We start from the raw sequence: 24,720 nt of genomic DNA, 5'->3' as shown, positions 1-24,720 counted from the left end.
TGGTAATGCTCCGCTACACTCTGGCTGTTACAAGCTTCTCAGTCAATTGTGTTATTATTCAATTAAAATATCTACATATGAATTAACATACAGTCAGTCGTTACTTCAAAATAAACCCTGGTCAAGGTGATGAGGATCAGGTATGACTGGTTTGTAAATTATACTGCTCATTTTACACCAACAACCAAACAAAATAAAATAAAATAAAATAAATAAATAAAATGAATAACAATAATGAAATAATGACTATAATGATGTAATATTGAGACAGAAAATATGAATTATAATTTATTTATTTTTCATATATATTTATATGAATCTTAAAAAAAAACAATATAATAATAATTGCACACACATAATTAAAAGCATACTTTGAATAAATTAATCATAAATTAGGAATACAACAAGTTGCTAAGTAGTTAAAATTAATGCGTGCATTTCTATTAACATTATTATGATATTTTTTTATTATAGTTATAATAATTTATTACTTTTGTATTTTTATTCTCATAGACTTAAAGACTTTCTTTAGAAATAAACAACTTAAGTGCATAGCATGAAGTGTCTTTATGTTTCCAGAATACATCCGGCTCAACATCTTACGACTTTGCATGTGTGTTTTGGGACTACACTCACAGAGACTGGAGAACAGAGGGCTGCGTCAAAATACGTGATCCCAATGGAATGCACTGTGAATGTAACCACACCACCAACTTTGCAGTTCTTGTGGTTAGTTTAACATACACGTTTAAAAAAAAAAAAAAACATGTTTAAAAGCTAGTGAGCTGCCAAGATAGGCAGCATAGTGGAACATAATTTCCTTTAGAAACTCTCTATATATGCAGTAAATAATGTTCCTTGGGTTAAGGGCACAGGTGACACAAATCATAACTGATTTCAAGGGAATCTGCCATTAGCATGATGCTAAGCTAACTTCATTTGTTATGTTAGCTTACCTCATGTCGTAGTTAGTAAAAATACATGGGGCACTTTAATGTTTGGTGAATGTAGGTGAACTATAAATATTTATTCTCGATATTTCTCTGTCTTTGTAGAGCTTTAGAGCAGACTACACTTATTCTGAAGCTTTAAACTGGATCAGCATTGTGGGATGCAGTCTGTCTATTGTGGGTTTGGTCCTCACCGCAGTTTATCAAATTAAGACCAGGTAAATGCACTGGATACATTGAAGAATAAATGGTCCTTTACCGTACTTTACCATAGTAAAAATAATTTTGTCATTGTACAGTATACTTTGAATTAGGACTGCACAATTAATCAAATTTCTAATCGTAATTACAATTACAGATTCCACAATTACATAAACATTCAAAGTAGCAATTAATCGTTAGTCCATTTATGGTATTCTACGTTATATGTGTTTTTTTTTTTCTTTCATTGTTTTCATTTAGTTTTAGTATATCATTATAATATCATGCATATTTTTACTTTTTTATTTAAAGAAGAAACCAATCCAATGTATAGCTGACATCTGAGGCTTAATACTATAGAAAAGGACTAAAGGTTTTTCAGTTTGAGTATTTTCGGCTTGTGTATTTTCGTATAAATATACAGCATACAGTTCCGTAAAACAGGGGTATAATGCTATTCAAAACATAATTTAATACAGATTGTGATCATCGTAATTAATAATCGCAATTACAATTTCAAGGGAGTAATCGACAATTATGATTTTTGTCATAATTGTGCAGCCCTACTTTGATTTCATACCATATTCATATATTGCAATATTTAAGGTACTTTATCCTACTTTAAAGAATACCATGGTATAACCATGTTACGCTGAGTAAAATAAGTCTTTCTTAATCAGCATTTTTTGTCTTATTTTCCAGTAAAAATACTAAAACCTTCTTAATCACAGTAAATGTATTTAGAAACAAACTTGCTAATTTGTTTCCATAGTATATATTGAAATAAAGTTCTCCGTGGTTTATTCATATTTTTACACATAATTCTAGCAATTTTTAGTGATATGTGTGCTTAAACTTATTTGCCAATAATGTAAGATCCAATTAAATGATAAAATAAAAATTCTATATTCTAGTTATTTTATTTTATTTTATTTTATTTTATTTTATTTTATTTTATTTTATTTTATTTTATTTTATTTTATTTTAGGGATATCCAATATATTAGGACCATATTTATATTAGATAATTTAACATTCATTCTTTAAAAATAAAATTTTACAACACTGTTAAATTTAATCTTTTGCAAATCAATGAATTTGAATGTTTCTTACTGTACAGTAAAATTTACCTTTAGTATTTCAAATTATTTAACTTTTTTAATGATTTTTTTAAATAGTATTTTTTTTTATATATATATTTTTTTTCAAAATAGCCTAGAATTTTATAATTGTTCCCATGTGTCGGTTATTATTCACCATAATGCACTTATAATGATTTAATAGAAAACAAGACAAAAATACTGTCTTTTGTTTTTGTTTTATGCCACATTTATTGCAGAACATGTATTTCTATTGTTTTATGTCTACCAAACTAATAGTAATTCTAAGGAACTGGTTTGTTGAACAAAGTGTATTTATTATTTTTTTTTTTTTTTTTTCATCAACTCTACAGGAAACAGAGAGGAGCCAACTCCACTATGCTCTTGGTGAACATCTGTTTGTGCATGACCACCTACTACCTGCTCTTCATTTTTGGGATCAACAACCCGGTCCAGAACTCAAAGGCATCTGTTTCAGAGGAGAATGTTATTCCTTCTTCAGATGTGCAGGAGAATGTCGATCAGGGTCCTTGTACAGCAATCACAGCTCTGTTGCAGTACTTCCTGCTGGCCACATTTGCCTGGAACATCCTGTATGCAGCTCATGTGTTTTTCCTTATTAGAAATGCCCTCAACGGTCTGCCCCGAGCTTTCCGCACCATCGCCATGACCGTCGGCTGGGGTACATTTAAACACACTGATATTAAAAGTCATGACAGTTTAAATCTGTTTACTTACCTTGTAAATAAAGAAAACTATTTAATACTTTCTATACTGATACTGATTTCATGTTATAGTATGTTAATATTAAAATTCAATACTATTTAGTTAATATACTACTATAACAGTAAATAAACGTGAATTTAGGCTTCACAGCATTATAAAGTACAGTACGATGGAAATTTATATATTTTTTTTTGATTAGTTGAAGATGGCATATAACTGTTACTGATTTTTTGTTATTATTAAAGATTAACTTTAAGTGAGCAAAAGTTGCCTAATCTTAAAGTATAAAATGAGAAAGGAGCATGGGGATAATCATATCATTCATAACAATCATTCTCAAATATCACATTCATATATAATTTGTCTAGGTCTACCTGCTGTTATTGTCGGAGTCTCACTGTCCACCACCTACAGCTTTAGGAACCCTTTAGGTTATCGACAAGAGCAGTTGTAAGTAAAAAAAATCACTTCTATTGCTTTATCCACTTTATATTTCACTGTGGAAGTGAGCTATTTCTTGTGAATCTGCGAGACTTCCACTTCTTTAGCCACTAGAGTTAAATAACTAGAAGAATAACATTCAGTAAATGAGAAAAACTCTTCCCAGATAGCACACATATGTCTACAAGATGTCTGTTAAAGATCTTTAAAGCATCTGCTGTATACAAACATCTGATAGAGGTCTTTAAGATGCCAGTTTTACATTAATTCTAAACCATAAATATTTTAAAGACTTCTTTTAAACATCTACTTGACATCTGATAGGAAACATCCTATAGATATATTGCAGATGAGCAAATATTCTAAAAAGTATGTCTTGCAGATGTAAATGCAGATGTCGAATAGACTCTGTGATGTACATGTGCCATAAGGGAAGTAATGTGGATATCCCACAAAAAAAATAAATGGCATTTTATTTGTAGTTCTGTGTGCAAAACTAAATATTTTTTCATGTAGAACATTACTTGCACATTCCCCAGTTTTTCTCGGTCTTTATTTCTCTTCGTATTACTGTAGTTGTTGGTTGGCGTCTCTGGACAAGGCGGGAAGGTTTGATCCGAAGCGGCCGATGTTGTGGGGTTTCTTGCTCCCTCTAGCGGTCATGTTGTGTTTTAACACATCTCTGCTTGTCTACTTCTCTCAAACCATCTGCTGTGCGAATCCCAACCTCAAGAGGTACGTAACTGAACCGTAACTGAATGGTCCATGTTTAAAACAAAGTTCAAGGTTAATATAAACTTAATTGATGCTGTAAATAACATTCCTTTACTACAATATAATCAGTTTTGGTTTGAATATACAGGTCCTTCTCAAAAAATTATCATATTGTGATAAAGGTCATTATTTTCCATAATGTAATGATAAAAATTAAACTTTCATATATTTTAGATTCATTGCACACCAACTGAAATATTTCAGGTCTTTTATTGTTTTAATAATGATGATTTTGGCATACAGCTCATGAAAACCCAAAATGCCTGTCTCAAAAAATTAGCATATTTCATCCGACCAATAAAAGAAAAGTGTTTTTAATACAAAAAAAAGTCAACCTTCAAATAATTATGTTCAGTTATGGACTCAATACTTGGTCGGGAATCCTTTTGCAGAAATGACTGCTTCAATGCGGCGTGGCATGGAGGCAATCAGCCTGTGGCACTGCTGAGGTGTTATGGAGGCCCAGGATGCTTCGATAGCGGCCTTAAGCTCATCCAGAGTGTTGGGTCTTGTGTCTCTCAACTTTCTCTTCACAATATCCCACAGATTCTCTATGGGGTTCAGGTCAGGAGAGTTGGCAGGCCAATTGAGCACAGTAATACCATGGTCAGTAAACCATTTACCAGTGGTTTTGGCACTGTGAGCAGGTGCCAGGTCGTGCTGAAAAATGAAATCTTCATCTCCATAAAGCTTTTCAGCAGATGGAAGCATGAAGTGCTCCAAAATCTCCTGATAGCTAGCTGCATTGACCCTGCCCTTGATAAAACACAGTGGACCAACACCAGCAGCTGACATGGCACCCCAGACCATCACTGACTGTGGGTACTTGACACTGGACTTCAGGTATTTTGGCATTTCCTTCTCCCCAGTCTTCCTCCAGACTCTGGCACCTTGATTTCCGAATGACATGCAAAATTTGTCCAAAAGTCCAGTGCTGCTTCTCTGTAGCCCAGGTCAGGCGCTTCTACCGCTGTTTCTGGTTCAAAAGTGGCTTGACCTGGGGAATGCGGCACCTTTAGCCCATTTCCTGCACACGCCTGTGCACGGTGGCTCTGGATGTTTCTACTCCAGTCTCAGTCCACTGCTTCCGCAGGTCCCCCAAGGTCTGGAATCGGTCCTTCTCCACAATCTTCCTCAGGGTCCGGTCACCTCTTCTCGTTGTGCAGCGTTTTTTGCCACACTTTTTCCTTCCCACAGACTTCCCACTGAGGTGCCTTGATACAGCACTCTGGGAACAACCTATTCGTTCAGAAATTTCTTTCTGTGTCTTACCCTCTTGCTTGAGGGTGTCAATGATGGCCTTCTGGTCAGCAGTCTTACCCATGATTGCGGTTTTGAGTAATGAATCAGGCTGGGAGTTTTTAAAAGCCTCAGGAATCTTTTGCAGGCGTTTAGAGTTAATTAGTTGATTCAGATGATTAGGTTAATAGCTTGTTTAGAGAACCTTTTTATGATATGCTAATTTTTTGAGATAGGAATTTTGGGTTTTCATGAGCTGTATGCCAAAATCATCAGTATTAAAACAATAAAAGACCTGAAATATTTCAGTTGGTGTGCAATGAATCTAAAATATATGAAAGTTTAATTTTTATCATTACATTATGGAAAATAATGAATTTTATCACAATATGCTAATTTTTTGAGAAGGACCTGTAGTTTGAATTCTTTCATGTGAGCAGTATCTGAGATGTAATTCTCAGAGTGGCAACATTTGCTGTTCTGTAATAGGTCATATTTTCTAGATTATTTAAATGTTAATTTTTGTTCTTTAGCTCACGAGGGACTCCTATGAAGAAGAAGATTTTGAGTAGTTTCTCTCTGGCTGTGGTGCTCGGTTTGTCCTGGATCATTGGTTACTTTGTGCTCATCACTCATGACAAAACACTTTACATCATTCTCAGTGTGGTCTTCTGTCTCTGCAACACGACACAGGTGCGTTAATACACTATACCCATTATTGTTTTTGAGAAACTTCATATACATATAAATTTCATAATCAGAAAAGATTTATGTTCGATTTATTCAAGCTGATGTTTTAAGATATTATGTGTATCTACGTCTTGCATTGATTGGTGACTGACCACTACATTTTCTGTCCTTCAAAGGGTGTTCAGATTTTCATTTTATTCACACTGCAGTCTTATCTCAGGACAAGGACTCGACATAAACTAGATTCTAAGACTGAATCAAAGGAGGAGCCTTAAAAATAATGGGCACAAAAAGAGGACAACAGACGATTTCATATACAACTCTTTTATTATTATATTTGTTTTAATGTAAACTGTTGTATATTTTACTGATAGAAAACCATTTGTCTGTTGACTATTTTAATTTTATTTCATATCAAATGCATAGTTTCATATACTCATATTGTACAAGTTGATAGAAATTTAAAATATTACAATGCATACAGTCCTTTAACCTTTACTTTAGTCTTTAATTTTTATTGGACTTGATTTAAAACAAATTACAGTATGGATTCAAATTTGCATTGTAGTCATAAAGACATTATCTGGAAATGTATGTGGTTTGTTTTTATTTATTGTTTATTGCTCTCAAAGTTCAGACATTGTGAAACAACACATAACTATAGTTTAAAGTAATTTTTTTATTGATTAACACAAATTTCATGGGTTGTGTTACGTGGGAATGCATTGTGTTGTGTTGGTCTAGTTTTACAAAAGGTAAGATGATGATTTAATCTAGTCTAAGATCTAACTGTATATATATATATATATATATATATATATATATATATATATATATATATATATATTATTATTATTTATTTTTAATACATCTAAACTCTGGAAGGCACGGGAGTAACAGCACAAACCAACCTCAAGCACAGGCTTGATCGTTAAAGTGGTCACATCTTTATGATGTTGCTAAAAATAGTTTTGTGTATTTGGTATAATTAAATGTGTTTATGCAGTTTAAGTTTAAAAAGAAAACACAATATTTTTCACATACTGTAAATTATTGTTTCTGCTCTTTGCCCCACCTTTCTGAGACACATCGTTTTTAACTAAGCTCATCACTTTGAAAAGCGAGGTGTGCTGTGATTGGCCAGCTATCCAGTGTGTTGAGATTTGATGAATGCCTTAAGTGGTGACGAAAATGTTACGCCCCTTGCCGTACTGTGATGCTATGTCCCGGTCAGAACACCAGCGCAAAAGACAAAATACATAAGACCCATTACAAATGAAGCATTTATTGCATCTAGTGGGGACATAATTATGGATTATCATGACCTATACTGTCTTTTTACATGTTGCGTTTCACTGCGCAAATATAAAATGGATTTTTGATTGGAGAAATGACAAACAACAAGCACTACTCTACACCAGCGGTTCTCAATTCCAGTCCTCACAACTGCATATTTAGCATGTCTCTCTATGTTAACACACCTGGTTCAGATAATCAGCTCATTAAAAGTGAGCTCCATGCATGAACTGCGTTCCCATTGACATGGTCCCTACACAGTGTTCATTGCTGCCTGCCCCCAGAGCAGCGGAAATCTGTTGAAGTTTACCTCATTTCGAAACATTCATTCATGGATTTGCGCGGGGCAACGTCTTCGCACACGAACAGGGCCGTCGCTATAGTGGGGTGAAAGGTGTTGATGATTATAGGGGTACACGGCTGAGGGGGGCACCCTGGCGATTTCAACTGACTGTCAGAGACCAGCATAAGAAGACGTCCTTGTGCGCCGTCATGAAAGCTTATCAATTGCACGTGTAATAACTCTTGCCAATTTAAACATTCAAAACAGTGCATTCAAACTCAACACACAGAAAAACTCAACTGAGAGTTTGTGCACCGATTTTGGTGCACACACGGAAAGCCGCGCAAACACCAAACCGAGCACCACTTCCTCCCGTGCCTGAACGAACAAATACACCTTGCCACATACAAGCACAAAAATACATGAAAGGCTTTATTCAACACCCATGCGCTGTTCTGTGCACACAGAGATCTGTGTCTCACAGCCCTTGAACACCAAATTGAGATTGGTCTCTTCTTGCTCTTGAAACAACACATACATACAAAAATGTCTTTGAGAGTATCCTCTCAAAAATGGTCTGTTATGTCTTAAGTGAAAGTAAACAGTTGAAAAAGAAATCCGTCATTATAAATATAAATCCAATCATTATACTGAATGTATTGCCTCTTAAAGTGACTGCACCTAATTTACTAGCTGCTGTCAGTGCCCTTGATGTTTATAAAATAAATTAAATGGGAGAAAATAATTTACTTCTGTTTACTGAATTACTTTGTTGTTTTTACAAGAATTAATCTTAAATAATGTTTAATTTATACAGTGAGACTATGCAATGCTATTTACATTTGATTATTCAGTTTCTGTACCTGGACCCCTACAACCTTGAAAAAACATAAACATCATTTAATTTGTTTATTTGTGCTATTTACACAATTTCAAACAGGGCCCACAGGTACAACCTGCACTGGGGCCCCACAAGCGCCAGCTACATCCCTTCAAGTGTGAGATCATATACCTCTGTAAATAAATCAATTTAAACTCATGTCTTCCACACTTCAGTGAACTTTTAATGGAACATATATGTTTGCTTCAAACTGGAATCATGGTGGAATGTCCTGTGATGTCCACTTCACAGGGCACTTATGTTTGAATAGAAAAAACATCTGAAGCCATAAGAGAAACATACAAAATATACAGAGCAGGGGGTCGTGAGGACTGGAATTGAGAACTGCTACTCAACACTGCTCAAAACTCACATTTTAATCATCAGTAGCAAATGCTTTACATATGTAAGCATGCTTACTGTGAGTCAGAACAGCTGACACTGTAGTCTTCTCTCCCAGGATCAGAAAACAGTCCTCCATAAAATACTGATTTCCAGTTGTGTCCTCTTTTGGAAGGCCAAACTAATTATTTGCGCTTTCACAACAAAACAGCGTCTCCACCGGGAACAATGAGAATCGTCTAGGTTACGTATGTAACCCTCGTTCCCTGAAGGAGGGAACGGAGACATTATTTCAGATAAAAATTGACGAATGGGGTATCGCCCGAGAGCCCAATCACCTTCGAGTGGTAACTAAATAAGCCAATGGTACACAATGTACCTTGGTCTGCGGGATTTGCATTGCGAGCTCTGCCCCACTGTGTGGGTATATAAGGAGAGCAGCGCAAGCAACTCACATTCAAGTCTTCGCTGAGGAGCCGAGCCCAGTGACCCGTCCATTCAGCGGAACAACAATGTGGCAAAGGGACTTAATGTCTCCGTTCCCTCCTTCAGGAAAAGAGGGTTACATATGTAACCTAGATGTTCCCTTTTCAAAAAGAGAGTGATGAATTGGGTCCCTTACAAAATGCCACATGGCTGTCTTCCTGTGACCCGTGTGAGTAATAGCACCCTGTCGTGAGGCCAGCACGAGTGAGGGCCTATACCTGACACAGAATGCACTGGGTAGCATATTCCAGCTGGACGTATTCTAGCCAGCTGCCTGTACATAGGAGGACTTATAAAGGGAGGTCTCAACCGAGAGGTGGTGATACACATGAATTCTGAGGTACCCAGCCTGCAGGGTGGAAGTTTCAACGACACAGCTGGCAAGGTGTTTGCCAAGGGAAAGACATATGCTACAAAGAGTCTCATTGTGAAAATACACACGTCGGATTGCCCAGCAAAGGGGAATCACAACACATGGAGGCACCTAGTCCCACACAGGTCTGACCGATAGGGCATGCACCCAAGTGCTGGACATCAACAGTGCTGGAGGAACCCAGGGTTCTGAACTGAGGAACTCAACTGAGGGGAATAGTGCACACATACAGTCCATGGAGTGGAATTGCACAGCAAGCGGATTGACACCGAGTAGGTCCTTACTTGCCCAAAGGGGCGAATACTCGAGAGGACACGGGCTCTACACGGAGATGATAAAATCTCGCAAATATGTTAGGTGTCGCCCAGCCCACAGCTCTACAGATGTCTGTTAGCGAGGTGCCATGCACCAGTGCCCAGGAGGTGGCTACACTCCTAGTTGAGTGAGCTCTCACTCCTAGGGGGCATGGCAGGTTTTGAGCCTGATAAGCCAGGACAATAGCTTCATCTATCCAGTGAGATAACCTCTGCTTGGGGACAGCCTTTCCCTTCTGCTGGCCTCCGTATCAAAGAGCTGGTCTGAGGTCCTAAGGCACTGAGTTCTGTCTACATAAGTGTGGAGCGCACGTACTTGACAGAGCAGCACCAGGGCTGGGTCTGCCTCCTCCAGGGGCAGCGCTTGCAAGTTCACCATCTGATCTCTAAAGGGAGTGGTGGGAACTTTGGGCACGTATTCAGGCCAGTGTCTCAAGATAATGTGAGAGTTGGCTGGCACGAATTCCAGTCATGCTTCATCAACTGAAAATGCCTGCAGGTCCCCGACCCTCTTAAGCAAAGCCAAAGCCATCAGGAGCACAGTCTACAATGATAAAAACTTTAGCTCTACTGAGAGCAAGAGTCCGAAGGGAGCCCTCTGCAGTGCCGATAGAACCACTGCAAGGTCCCAAGAGGGAACTTGATTAGGGTGAGGCGTATTGAGCCTCCTGGCCCCTCTCAGAAACCTGATTAGGATCCCAGTGCTGAAGTGGTCTCATATTGAGCAACCCAAGCGGTATGACTGCCGCTGCAGATGCCATATGCTCCAGGATGATCAGCGCTGTCAGCTCTGGATCAGTCTCGGGCAACGCTGGCACTCACGGGGGAGGCAACGCAGCCGAATCCTCATCTCACGAGGACTCAAGCCCGCCTTGTGATGCACCGATCGACATTAGGTCTTCCTCCCGAGCCCCGAATGAGATGTCAGGAGCCTGAGAGGGTCCAGCAAACTCATCCGGAAACTCAAACTCAGCGTTTGTGAGGGGGTGTGGCCCGAGAAGCTGGCTCGTCGGGGAAGCCCACACGGTAACCCTCAGATCACCCTGGCCACCAGCCGAAGTAGCCCTCTTACGAGAGGACCTAGAACAGGGTGTGGCAGAGGGGACTCTATACCTTTTAAGGTAATCAAGTCTCGATCTTAACGCAGAGATGGTCATGTCCCAGCAATGAGAACATGAGTCATTCACGAACGCAGTCTCAGTGGAGAAGAAGTGTCTACCTCCACAGTAAAAGGTTTGTTTGGATCTGGGTGAATGAGGACGGGTGCCTCGCAGAAAGTTCTCTTCAGCGTGTTAAATGCTACATCTGCTTCATCATTCCAGGTTAACTTTTTGGGTTTACCTTTTAATGCAGACGTCAGTGGAGATGCGATGACACTGAAGTTATGATGAATCTATGATAAAAGTTCGCAAACCCCAGAAATCTTTGAAGTTCCCTCACTGAGACGGGCTTGGGCCAGTTCTTGATAGCATTGACCTTCCCCTTGTCCATACTCACTCTGTGACTGGATACTTTATAACCTATGAATTTGATGGTTGTTTTGTGAAATTCACATTTTTCAGCTTTAACGAATAGGGTGTGTCGATGTAATCTTTCCAACACTTCTTTAACATGCTGAACATGGACGACATGGGTCACGTGAATAAATGAAAATGTCATCAATGTATACCATCACAAAACGATTTAGCAGATCTCTAAAAATAGTGTGCATAAAGTTCTGGAATACGGACGGCGCATTGACTAGGCAATACGGCATCACCAAGTATGCCCAGTGACCAGTAGGGGTCACAAAATCCGTCTTCCACTCTTCGCCGTCACGTATTCAGATAAGATTATAAGCACTACGTAAATCCATTTTTTTAAATACCTTTGCACCATGGAGCTGTTCTAGCACCGCTGGGACGAGGGGAAGAGGATAACGAAACTTCGGGTGATGGCATTTAACCCTCTGTAATCAATACAGGGTCGAAGTCCTCCATCCTTTTTTGCCACAAAGAAGAATGGTGAAGCAGCAGGGGAAGTTGATGGTCTGATGTACCCTTGCTCCAAAGCTTCCGAGATGTACTTCTCCATTGGATCTTGTTCTGGGATGGTGAGTGAATAGACTTTGCCGATGGGCACTGGTTCACCCGGCAGGAGATCAATCGCACAGTCCCATGGCCGATGTGGTGGTTGTTTTGAAGCTCTCTTGGGACAGAAAACGTCACTGTATTCGGCATATTCTGGAGGAATAGAAACAGGTATATTATCCTTGGGACTTTCTATTGTAGTGCTGCATACCTTTAATTTTGGAGGAGGATGATGAGGTTTTGGCATCTCAGGAAAACATTGTGGAAAACAGTGATCACTCCATCGTTTTGCCTCTCCCGTGTCCCAAGAGAGCTCTGGGTGATGTTCGATTAACCATGGCCTCCCAAGAATCACGTCTGCAGTGGAATTCTCCAGGACCAGAAGTTAGATTTTTTCCTGATGCAGGATACCCACTGTCAGAGTATTTCGTTGGTGCGATGCTGGATTGATGAACGGTTCAAGGGTTTTCCGGTGACAGACTGAATTTTTAGATTCCGTGGAATGGGCTCTCTCTGGATGTTAAGCTACTGGCAGAGCTGGGCGGAGATGAAATTTCCGGCTGACCCAGAGTCGAGGAGAGCAGACACGGTAACAGAAAAATTATGAAACGATAACTTAACTTTAGTAGTTAAGGGAGTATATATGTGTTTCTCTGGTTGGACCATACTCACCAAAGTTCTGGGTGGATGGATGGGGCATTCTGCGATAACATGCCCTTTGCTGGCAAAGTATAAGCACAGACCCTGGGTCAGCCGCCATTGTCGCTCTGACACTGGGATCCGTGTTGAGTCCAGCTGCATCGGTTCTGGTCCTGGAGAGGGCAGGTCTGGTGGGCGACATATTGCAACAGTGGAATGATGGCAGGCTAACCTCCGATTCTCCGTGCGGATCGCTCTCTGAATGAAACCCGATGGTATCATCAAATGCAGACAGTTGTAAACGAAGCTCTGGATTAAGACCATTGCGATATGTGGTTATTAGGGCCCGTTCGTACCAGCCACTAGCGGCCGCTAGTATGCGAAAACGAAGAGAGTAATCCGTGGCAGAAGCTTTTCCCTGCTTGATGTTATACAGTTCATCACAAACCGAGTTATCGCCTTCAGGAAAGCTGAAAACTTCTTGGAAATACTCACTGAAAGTGAGATAGGAATTAAGAAATGGCCCGTTCTGATGCCAGATGGAGACTGCCCAACGGAGCGCTTTCCCGGTGAGTAATGAAATGACGAAGGCAATTTTACTGCGATCTGTAGGATAACGGGTGGGTTGCATCTCGAAAATAAGTTCACACTGGAGGAAGAATCCTTTGCACTCATGGGCCTCACCAGAGAATGGATTAGGGTTGGCCATAGGGACTGTGGTTACGGTAGCCGAACTTGAATTTGTGATGGTGGCATGAGATGTTTGTAGTAGCTCCGCTCGTAGTATGTCCATCAGGCTCTGGAATGTGTCCTGATCCTGTTGAGACATGAAGAATATATCGGTCCGGTCTTCTGTCAGGGAAAGAAGATGATGGAGACAGTTTCAAGGTTAAATGGAACAGATAATTGAAATGGCAAAGAGTTAAGAGTCAATGGCAGATAAATTGAAGCTCGTAGGGAAACCACAAGTACAAAGACACACTCCGGAATCCAAAACTCCACCAAAGATGAAGATGATGAAATGATGATGATGAAAATGATGAAAGATGATAGAAATCTATTAAATAAACAGTGGGTCAGGTTTAGTCCACAATAGCTCACAATGTTGTTCGCTTAGACGAGACCGGACAGAGAGTGTGTGTCTGTGGCTGATTTATATAGAACAGAGATAATGAGAGGGCGACAAATCAAAAGTCCGGTGATTGTGATCGGGGATAATGAGTAGTGTGTGTGGAAGGACCTAGCGCATCCGTGACACAGACAGACAACTTGGATATAATAACTATAATGCAATACAATATTATATCATATTATAGTGTGTAATATTATACTTTACATAATAATATAGAATTTACTTTTTATACAGTTATACAGAGATGTTATTTTCGGGTCCAATACATGGCTGGTTTTTGTGCACAGCCATTGACAGATTTTTACCCCAGTCTTTTAAGCATTTCCTACATTACTTGTTTTATACATTTTTTTTTAATTCATTTAATTTAGATGTGTATTTCTATTTTTAAAGTATTTTCTATTTTATTTTGAGATTTTCTGTCACTTTACAGCAGTAGTCTATCTATCTATCTATCTATCTATATATATATATATATGAGAATGTGAAATGAGAAAGTGATTGATACCACAGAACGAAAACAACTCAAATATTACTAAATTTGACACAAAAAAGTGTAAAAGTCACTCATTTTAGGAAGTAACAGCAACAGCTGCAGGTAAAGTTATAGTGGAGGCTTGCCTCCCTTCAGCCCATAGACTTAAAACAGAGACGTCTTAGCGTGCTGTGGGTTTAGTCTGGGGTAATTGAGAATAAATACTGGAAAGTCCCATGAGAGGAGACAATGCCTCCCATTGCGATATGATTGGATATGAGTTTTGCTCGGCCGTTCCGCATTCGGGAATCAGTCTGAATGATCAATATAATGGTGTTAATGGGTAGACTAATTTAAAAAGTAAGTAAACAACTCACACACTTAGAAATAACCACATTGTTATGTGAAAATAAAAAAAATCTTAAATGGGCTGAAAACATGACCTGTGGGAGATTTCAGTGATTTTTCTGTCTGTGACCAATATTTATTTACCAAAAACTTAAACATAGGTAAACGTTAATTATTTAAAAGAATAGCTGTACATAAGTTCACAATGAAATATATTGTTTAAATTGTTACTGCCTTGAGTTATTTATATATACACATATATACAATAATGCCCAAAAATAAGGGTAAATATGATCAAAGAAGGCTGTGAAAATTAGTCTGCATTGTTAATCCTTTTGATCTTTTATTTAAAATATTCACAAAAATCTAAAATTCATTGGATAATAAGAATTTAAAATGGGGGGAAATATCATTATGAAATAAATGTTTTTCTCTAATACACATTGGCCACAATTAAGGACACTCTTTTATTGAATTATTTTTTAAACCTCCATTTGCCAGTTTAACAGCTCTAAATGTTCTCATATAATGCCTGATGAGGTTAGAGAACACTTTACAAGAGATCAGATACCATTCCTTCATCCAGAATCACTTCAGACCCTTTAGATTCCCAGGTCCATGCTGGTGGTGCTGCTCTTCAGTCTATGACATTAATTTTCTATAGGGTGCAGGTCAGGGAACGTCTCGGTTACATACGTAACCCTCGTTCCTTGATGGAGGGAACTGAGATGTTATGTCGAACGACATATGGGGTGTCAATTGGGAGGCCATTCATTTCTGAGTTTAAGAGAAAACGGCAATGAAAATTGGCTAGTGGATTTAACATACCTGAGCCACTCCTTGTGCCAACGGGTATAAAGGGTGACATGTGCATCCACTCATTAGGTTTTATGCTGAGGAGCCGAGAACGTGTCCCGGCAACAGCGAACAGTTCAAGGTTGTGGCATGGGGACATAACGTCTCCATTCCCTCCATCAGGGAGCGAGGGTTACATACGTAACCGAGACATTCCCTATCTGTCGGTCACTACGATTTATGTCGAACAACATATGGGGTCCTATGGAAAACGGCACAACCTGAACACCGTCACAACCCTGTGGTGCTGCAATTGTCGGCAAGCCATGGTGTGCCCCAAAAGCTACGCTTAAGGTCGTAACCTTCCCAAAACCCCAGCGCAAATTCACTGACCTTGGTACCAAGGGGCCAAAGGGTGAGTACATCGCTGCTGGAGAAGGCCACGCTGCTGTTCCGCCCACACAAAGTTAGTGGAAGGGATTTCAACCTTCGGTGAAAGATTGCTTCAAATCTTCCCTATTTGTTCTTTCAGCTTGGCAAGACAATGGGGAAGCGAGCCTAGGAACAGGCTGCTACGGAGACCACATCCTCCCTGTAGGGAAGTGACATGTGGAGATACTGATATGGACTGACCCAGGGGGCAGTACTACATACAGAAAGGGTCACTGAGGCAGGTCCTACCTTAGAGTAGGGATGGAATAGCTGCCAGAAGAGACTGACAGAATGGGTCTGTCAAGGGAAGACATGGGTTTGCCAAGAGGGAAACCTTACCGTGGAAGAAAACACATATGGGATTACCTGTAGGGAATCAAGCCATGTAGACACCTATCCCAGTACAGGGGCTGACCGGAGCTCCGGGCATGCTAACACCAGTACTGGGCCTGGCGACAGACTGCTCCACCAAGTCTGACCACCGAGGGTCCTGGAGGATGCTCGACCAGGGTACACCAACTGGGGAACTCTACTGGGAGAAGAAAGGCGCTCGCATCTCTGTGTTAGGGGGAATGGCACAGCAAGCATGACACCCAGCCAGCCCTTCCTGCCAATTACCTATTAACCAACACACGGGAAGAAACTGGCTCTACACGAAGGTTGTAGAACCTCGTGAAGGTGTAAGGTGTCGCCCAGCCCGCAGCTCGACAAATGTCTGCCAGAGATGCACCGTGCGCCAGCGCATAGGAGGAGGCCACACTCCGTGTGGAGTGGGACCTCACCCCCAGGGGGCATGACTTGCCTTGGCAACGGTACGCCAAGGCGATGGCATCCACTATCCAGTGGGCCGGCCTCTTCTTGGAGACAGCCTTCCCCTTCTGCTGACCTCCAAAACAGAACAGGAGCTGCTCAGAGCTTCTGAAGCTCTGGATGCGGTCCACGTATATGCGAAGCGCTCTTATGGGACACAGCAACTCCAAGGCTGGATCTGCCTCCTCCAGGGGTAGCGCTTGAAGGTTCACCACCTGGTCTCAGAAGGGAGTGGTGGGAACCTTGGGCATGTATCCACGCTGGGGTCTCAGGACAACATGAGAGTAGGCCAGATCGAACACAAGGCACTCTTCACTTACCGAAAATGCTTGGAGGACCCCGACCCTATGATGGAAGTGAGCACGACCAGGAGCACTGTCTTGAGAGACAGGAACTTAAGCTTGACTGAATCCAGCGGCTCAAAGGGACCCCTCTGAAGTCCTGCCAGAACAATAGAGAGGTTCTAGGAGGGAACCAGGGGTGTCCTAGGAGGATTTAACCTTCTGGCACCCCTCAGGAACCTAACGATCAGGTCATGCCTCCCGAGGGACCGATTGTCCACTGCATCATGATGGGCTGCAGTGGCAGCCACATACACTTCTAGGGTGGAGGGTGACAGCCAACACTCCAACCTTTTTTGCAGGGAGAAGAACGACTCTGACCGATCATCTCCGGGGGTTTTTTTCTGTGAGAAGAACACCAATTCGTGAACAGACTCCACTTCAGAGCATAGGCCTGCCTCGTAGAGTGGGCTCTAGCCTGATTGACAGTGTCTACCACCGCCGGTGGCAGGTCTGCCGCGTCCCATACAGAAGCCACACGTGGAGGTTCTAAAGAGCTGGACGCGGGTGCCAAATGGTGCCCAACCCCTGAGAGAGGAGGTCCCTCCTCAGGGGGATGCGGCAGGGAGGGGCTGTCACGAGGAGCATGAGTTCCCGAAAACCAGGTCCGGGTGGGCCAGTAAGGCGCAACCAACAGGACCTGTTCATCGTCCTCCCTGACCTTGCACAGCATCTGTGCGAGCAGGCTCACTGGGGGAAACGCATACTTGCATAGTGCCAGAGGTCAGCTGTGTGCCAGTGCATCCATGCCCAGGGGGGCCTGGGACAGGAAACAGTACAGCTGACAGTGGGAGGACTCACTGGCATCAAGGATGCACTTATTTTTGGGCATACCTGGTTGGTTGGAAGTTGAGTGGAAGGAAAAATGCACAACCAACCGAGAGAACCGCAGCCTTATGAGGATTGTCAAGCGAAATGGATTCAAGAATTTGAGTGAAGTTCACAAGGAAAGGACTGAGGCTGGAGTCAAGGCATCAAGAGCCACCACACACAGATGTGTCAAGGAATTTGGATACAGTTGTTGTATTTCTCTTGTTAAGCCACTCCTGAGGCGTCTTACCTGGGCTAAGGAGAAGAAGAACTGGACTGTTGCCCAGTGGTCCAAAGTCCTCTTTTCAGATGAGAGCAAGTTTTGTATTTCATTTGGAAACCAGGTCCTAGAGTCTGGAGGAATGGTGGATAAGCTCATAGCCCAAGTTGCTTGAAGTCCAGTGTTAACTTTGCACAGTCTGTGATGATTTGGGGTGCAATGTCATCTCCTGGTGTTGGTCCATTGTGTTTTTTTTTTTTGTGTTTTTTTTGGATTGAAAGCCAAAGTCACTGCACCCATTTAGCAAGAAATTTTGGAGCACTTCATTCTTCCTTTTGCTGATCAGCTTCTTTTAGATGCTGATTTCATTTTCCAGCAGAATTTGGCACCTGCTGACACTGCCAAAAAGTTGGTTAAATGACCATGGTGTTGGTGTGCTTGACTGGCCAGCAAACTCAGACGTGAACCCCATAGAGAATCTATGAGGTATTATCAAGAGGAAAATGGGAAACAAGAGACCAAAAAACACAGATGAGCTGAAGGCCACTGTCAAAGAAACCTGGTCTTCCATACCACCTCAGCAGTGCCACAAACTGATCACCTCCGTGCCATGCTGAATTGAGGCAGTAATTAAAGAAAAAGGAGCCCCTACCTAGTATTGAGTACATGTACAGTAATTGAACATACTTTCCAGAAGGCCAACAATTTTTTTTTTTTTTTTTTGTGGTCTTCTGAAGTATTCTAATTTGTTGAGATTGTGATTTGGTGGGTTTTTGTTACATGTAAGCCAAAATCATCAGAATGAAAAGAACCAAAGACTTAAACTACTTCAGTCTGTGTGCATTGAATTTATTTAATACACGAGTTTCACAATTTGAGTTGAATTACTGAAATAAATGAACTTTTTCACGACATTCAAATTCATTGAGAAGCACCTGTAGTTATAGACTTAAAGACTTTCTTTTGAAATAAAAAAGTGCATTGAGTGTGTGAGTGTGTGTGTGTGTGTGTGTATATATATATATATATATATATATATATATATATATATATATATATTAGGGGTGTAACGGTTCACAAAATTCACGGTTCGGTTCGATACAATACACTGGTGTCACGGTTCGGTTCAGTACGGTTCGGTATGTTTTAGATACAGCAAAAAGAAAAAGTTGGCAGGTATATTTCCTTGATTTTTAAAAAAAAAATGTATTTATTAAAACTAACAAAGTATGTTTGTTTTTTGTTTTTTTTACATTGAACAATGATGGAGCTATTCTTTACCCATCTTCTATGGTCTTTTCTTAGCAGCATACTGTATAAAACAAAAACAGCTCCTTATAAAAAAAAAATGAAAATGTTATATTAGTTAACTATATACTGTATAGTTAACAAATACAAAGATGTAACTTTTTATATGGAACTCTATAACTCTTTACATTGAGTGTGTTTTTGAGAATTGGTTCTCTATAGGGCTTATGTTTTTAGGAACAAAGCAGGAATTACGATCTGTCTGAAATGGGCTCGTGAAGGAATATTGTAACGGGGCTCAATTACATTAAGCATGTTCTTAAAACCTTTGTTTTCCACTACAGAGTAAGGCGCTCGCTCACTCAGTACGCGCTGAAGGCTCGTTGCAAAATGGCTAATGCGTTTAACAGACCAGAAATAGAAGATCCTCCAATAACCAACAGGTCTGGTGTTTGGGTGCACTTTGGATTCCCTGTAAGCTATAATGGTGATGATAGAATCAATGGTAAATAGTAAGGTCTCATATCCGCGGCTATAACATAAATGTAGCCTACCAATCGCCGTGGTGATGTCTTTTGCCCTGTTTGAATCCGTTGGAAATGTCTGTCTAAATGCTGCGGGGATAGTTTGTTGCATTTATGTTTCTCCTTTTTTCCGTCTTTTCCCAGATACTGACACACTAAGGGGATGTCTATGGAAGGCCAAGAGGGTCAAATTCACGTGAATTTTAACGCGTCAACAACACGTTAAATACGTGTATTTCACACGTAAACAACACGTATTTAACGCGTTAAATACGTGTTGTTTATGTGTTAAAAATCAGCGCGTATTTAACGTGTATTTCACGTGTTAAATACACGTGAAATACACGTGAAGTACACGTTAAAAATCTGTTTGAACAGGTCAATGTCATTGGCTGCTGAGGACTTGGGTCAAACCACTTCTGTGAGCTTAGAGGGGTGTACCATTTATAGACAGGCAATCACCATTTAACATGCTATAGATCAGTTTATTCAGCCTTATTATTTAGTCTTTTTTTCTTTTCTTTTTTTATATAGCCTATAGAAATAATATATTTAAGTTTCAGTTTTATGAAAAATTTATTTTTTACCACTCATGCCTTTTTGTAAATAAACACATTAGTGGATATTTTAGCTTTAATAGTGGTCACTCTTAAAGGGTTAGAAGTAAAGCAACAAATCTGTTTTATGCATGGTAACTGTAAAATTATTACTGAAATATAATTAGTAATTAGTTACACTACTAGTTAATGCAAAAGTAATATAATTAAAATAACTAAATTACTAGTAACTACTTACTGCTCAACTCTGACTTTCAGTAAAAAAAAAAAACTATATATATTTGGACATTCTCCTGCTGAGAAATAACTGTTAAAAATCTAAGAAAAAATGTAGTGTTCAAGAGAAATTATTTATATCCGTCTTATTTGATATTCAATATCTCAGGACATAAATAAGGTTAGTTAAAGTGTATCTGTTTCAAATGTTTTGGTGATAGTATAAGACTTAAGTTAGCATCAAGCATTAACATTTGTGTGGGGGAAATAGTTACAATGGAGGTAAGCAATCAATTCAGGTTTAAGATACAAACCATTGAAATCAATATCTGTCTTTAGAAAACAATCATCTTAGTAATCAACAGCTTTTATTGTGCTTACATTTACAGCTATCGCCAGCAGGTGGCACTTATTGAAACCTCTTTGTTCAGCAATTCTGCACTTTTTGTTTTGTGATTATGCACTCATCAGACAATCAGTAATTAGGTACACAGGTGATGTTATAAGACATAAGCATTTAAGACTTTCAGGATTAAAATGAGAGCTTTGTACTAGGGTCAGGACAACAGAAGTATTCTACTGCTACCACCGTGAACCCCCCCAACCCCCCATCGCATCAATATTACTAATCATATTTTTCAAACTGCTGAATTAAAATCAAGAAAAAATAGATATCATTTGAAAGCTTAGAGTCTGAGCATTACAATGCATATAGCATGTTGATCAACTCCAAAATAGTGCCAAGTAATTTGCTGAGAAAAATAATAATAATCATTTTGCCATGTACTTTAATATTTATAAAAATATCACACAACTCGGATACTCATGTGCCATATGTCATCTGAAAGGTCTCATGAAGTAGAATAAAACAACAGGGCTCTAGGCTAATTTTTTGCACTTGTTACACTAGTGCGCCTAACTTTTTTCTTACAAGTCCACTTTTTTTAAATCACTGTCCATATAAACAATATTGACTTGTAGCCTAAAAGATTAACTAACAATCTGGTCAACATAATGTTCTTTATTTGAAGCACAATTCTACAAGAAAGGTAACTTACTGAAAAAGTTTTGGTGCTTAAAGTGTTTCACTGAGGTGAAATTTAAACTTAAAACATCTCAAGATATAAGAAATAAAAAGAAAATCTAAATTAAGGGTTTTAAGGGCTTCAAACTGAACATATCATGGCTCAATGTCTTATGGACTATCCTCCACTGCAGTCACATGCCCCTCGGATGGCCAACTCCTGTATTTTGGCCTTCTTGATCTTTGGCCTTGGCCTATCCAGCTGGCCACACTCTCTCTAGCATCAAAATCTTCCAGACTTGGCCCTCTACACTGATTCAGATCTTCCACTGTGTATGAAAAAATGGGACAAACCTGTCTGATTTGAACAGGTGAACAGTCCCTAAACAGGTTGTACTTATTGGATCAGCTATTAAAATAGTTCAGTTTTGTATGTGATAGCAAAGTGATTATATTTTGTTAATATAATATATTTTATTAAGTTAAGTTAGAAAAGCGTTTGGAGCATTTTATGTTTGTTAAATATAAGTTTTAGGTTTTTTTAAGTAACGACCAAGCTGCCAGCGGCAGACAGTGAGCCTATGTTTGATCAATTTAGCCTTCTCAAATCATCACGACTTACCTAAAATAAAATCTATAGATATAAAACAGTTGAAGCATATGACATTGTTTAAACGTTAGACCCAGATGAATGTAAGCTATATCCAATAGTTTGTGAGGAGATGCTTCAGGACAGGGAGACAGCAGCATGATCACTTGCATTTTTTCCCGTGGATATGCCTCATTTTTGCTCATAAAGGTAAGAGTAATACATTATTCGTAACTGCACACACAATATCAACAAAACAGTTGCTCGTTCTGCCGTGTTGTCTTTAATAGGAGTGCAAAAATTAACCGAAACTCAGTGAAAACATACATATATATATATATATATATATATATATATATATATATATATATATATATATATATATATATATATATATATATATATATATATATATACAAGCTTTAAATAACTACTTAATGAAATAAAACAAATCAAAAACAAAAACTCTTTCATTATAATCATAACCCATAAAGATGTACTTATCTCTAAAGGCACGTCTAATGAGGAGATGACGAGTCGGGATTGCAGCTTCATTCTTGTGACACAGATTCAGAAAACACTAGTTTATTAGTAAATAATTAAAATACCTTCTTCTTAAGCCTATTATTTGAACGCAGAACTGTTCAGCTACACTGCTGCGGGACACAAAACACCGTTGAGCCACTCTTTACAGTCGTGGCATCACAGTCTCGTGTTGTTTCCACCAGCGCAGCAAGTTTTTTTTTTCATCGCTAATTGATGAATGTCTAAAATATTAAAGTAATAAGAAGTCTAAACAGACTGGAGGCCCAGCTCACATCTGAACAATCGAAGCCCGGCTCGAGGGGGTAAAAAGCCCGTCGGGCTCAGACTAAAATGCAGGACTCTAGTGTCTGTTGTTGAACCACAGGGAGACCTTCAGAGTCGCAGAGACTTTTTTTCCCCTTTTTCCGGTGCGACCTCAGAGTTTTTTTAGTCGCACCATTGAGAAATTGTTTGAGGCTTTGAATAAACTGGAGCAAGTTTTGTACAAGAAGTCAACCCCAGACCGATATAATAATAATAATAGGCCTATTGATGTCACCGTTTTACTTGTAACTTCATAAAACAAGATTTCAGTGTAAAATTATGCACCAGAATTTTATAGTAGATTCTCCTGATTAAAAGAGCCCAAAACTATCTGTCAAATCTGTTATTTATATCTAAAGATTTATAACACACATAAAACTGCACAGAGAGCATGTAGTTTAGCCAAAAATCTATGGTAGCTGTCATGTAGGCTTTTCACTCGTAACTTCATGGAAAAAGCATAGGCTATATCATAAAAAAGATACGTCACTATTTGCAGATTAAAAACTGTCGAAACTCACCATAAAACATCATTTAGATCTAAATATATATTTCAAAAAGCTATAACACATAGAAAAAAAATTAGGTAATGTATCTTAGCAAAAAAAAAAAAAAAAAAAAAATCTGAGGTTTCTACGAAGCCCCTCTGGTCCCACTTTGTCAAAAAAAAAAAAATATAACTAGCTCGTGGCCTCAAGATACTAACTCGTGGCCTCAAGATAAGTTAACTCGTGGCCTCAAGATCCTGCAACTCCTTGCCGTCAACTGGGAAGGGAACTACCGGGAAATACACATAAATACATACAGCCAGACGGAGGTACCGTGACCTAAGCATAGAACGCCCTCTTCTGACGTTTTATCATAGGCTACACAGACATGCTTTTCCAAAATGTGAAACACTTCAATAATTAATGCACCAGTCTGCACACTACTATAAGCTATCTTAAAATCAGAATCAGAAATACTTTGATCTTTATTGATATTGATAACCCGGGGGACAATTCTTGTGTCACAGTTGATGTGCACATCAAGACATTTAAAGGAATATAAATAATAATAGAAGTTGGTAAATAAACAAGTAGCCTATATACATGTAAAAAGTATAAATATATGCTATAAAATATGAAGAAGAATTATAAAGGACTATGGATATGCAGCCTACAAGATTTACATTACTGTATTAACAGAATTGAATTGATTGTGATGAACGGTACTGGTAAATAAATAGAAACAGAACTGCAGCAAATTATATTACACTGAATATTAAAACAGATAATATTGCACAGAATGTGAAGTATTACATTGCACTACAGTACAGGGTCCAGTTTAATAACAAAGGGTCCATGTGTCAGACACTTCACTATCTTGAGGCCACGAGTTAGTTATATATATTTTTTTGACAAAGTGGGACCAGAGGGGCTCCATAGGTTTCAGTCCCGTGCCGCTTTACCTCTTAACTTCACCAAACATGCATAGATCCTTTGATCAGATCGAAAGATTTCGTTCATAGAGCTGTGACACATGAAAGCAGACTGACGCACTGAGGCT

Source organism: Carassius carassius, chromosome 48 (genome assembly GCF_963082965.1).
Source record: "Carassius carassius chromosome 48, fCarCar2.1, whole genome shotgun sequence".
NCBI classification, from domain to species: domain Eukaryota; kingdom Metazoa; phylum Chordata; class Actinopteri; order Cypriniformes; family Cyprinidae; genus Carassius; species Carassius carassius.
The sequence above is the reverse complement of the archived record's forward strand: the minus strand, read 5'-3'. Positions refer to the sequence as shown.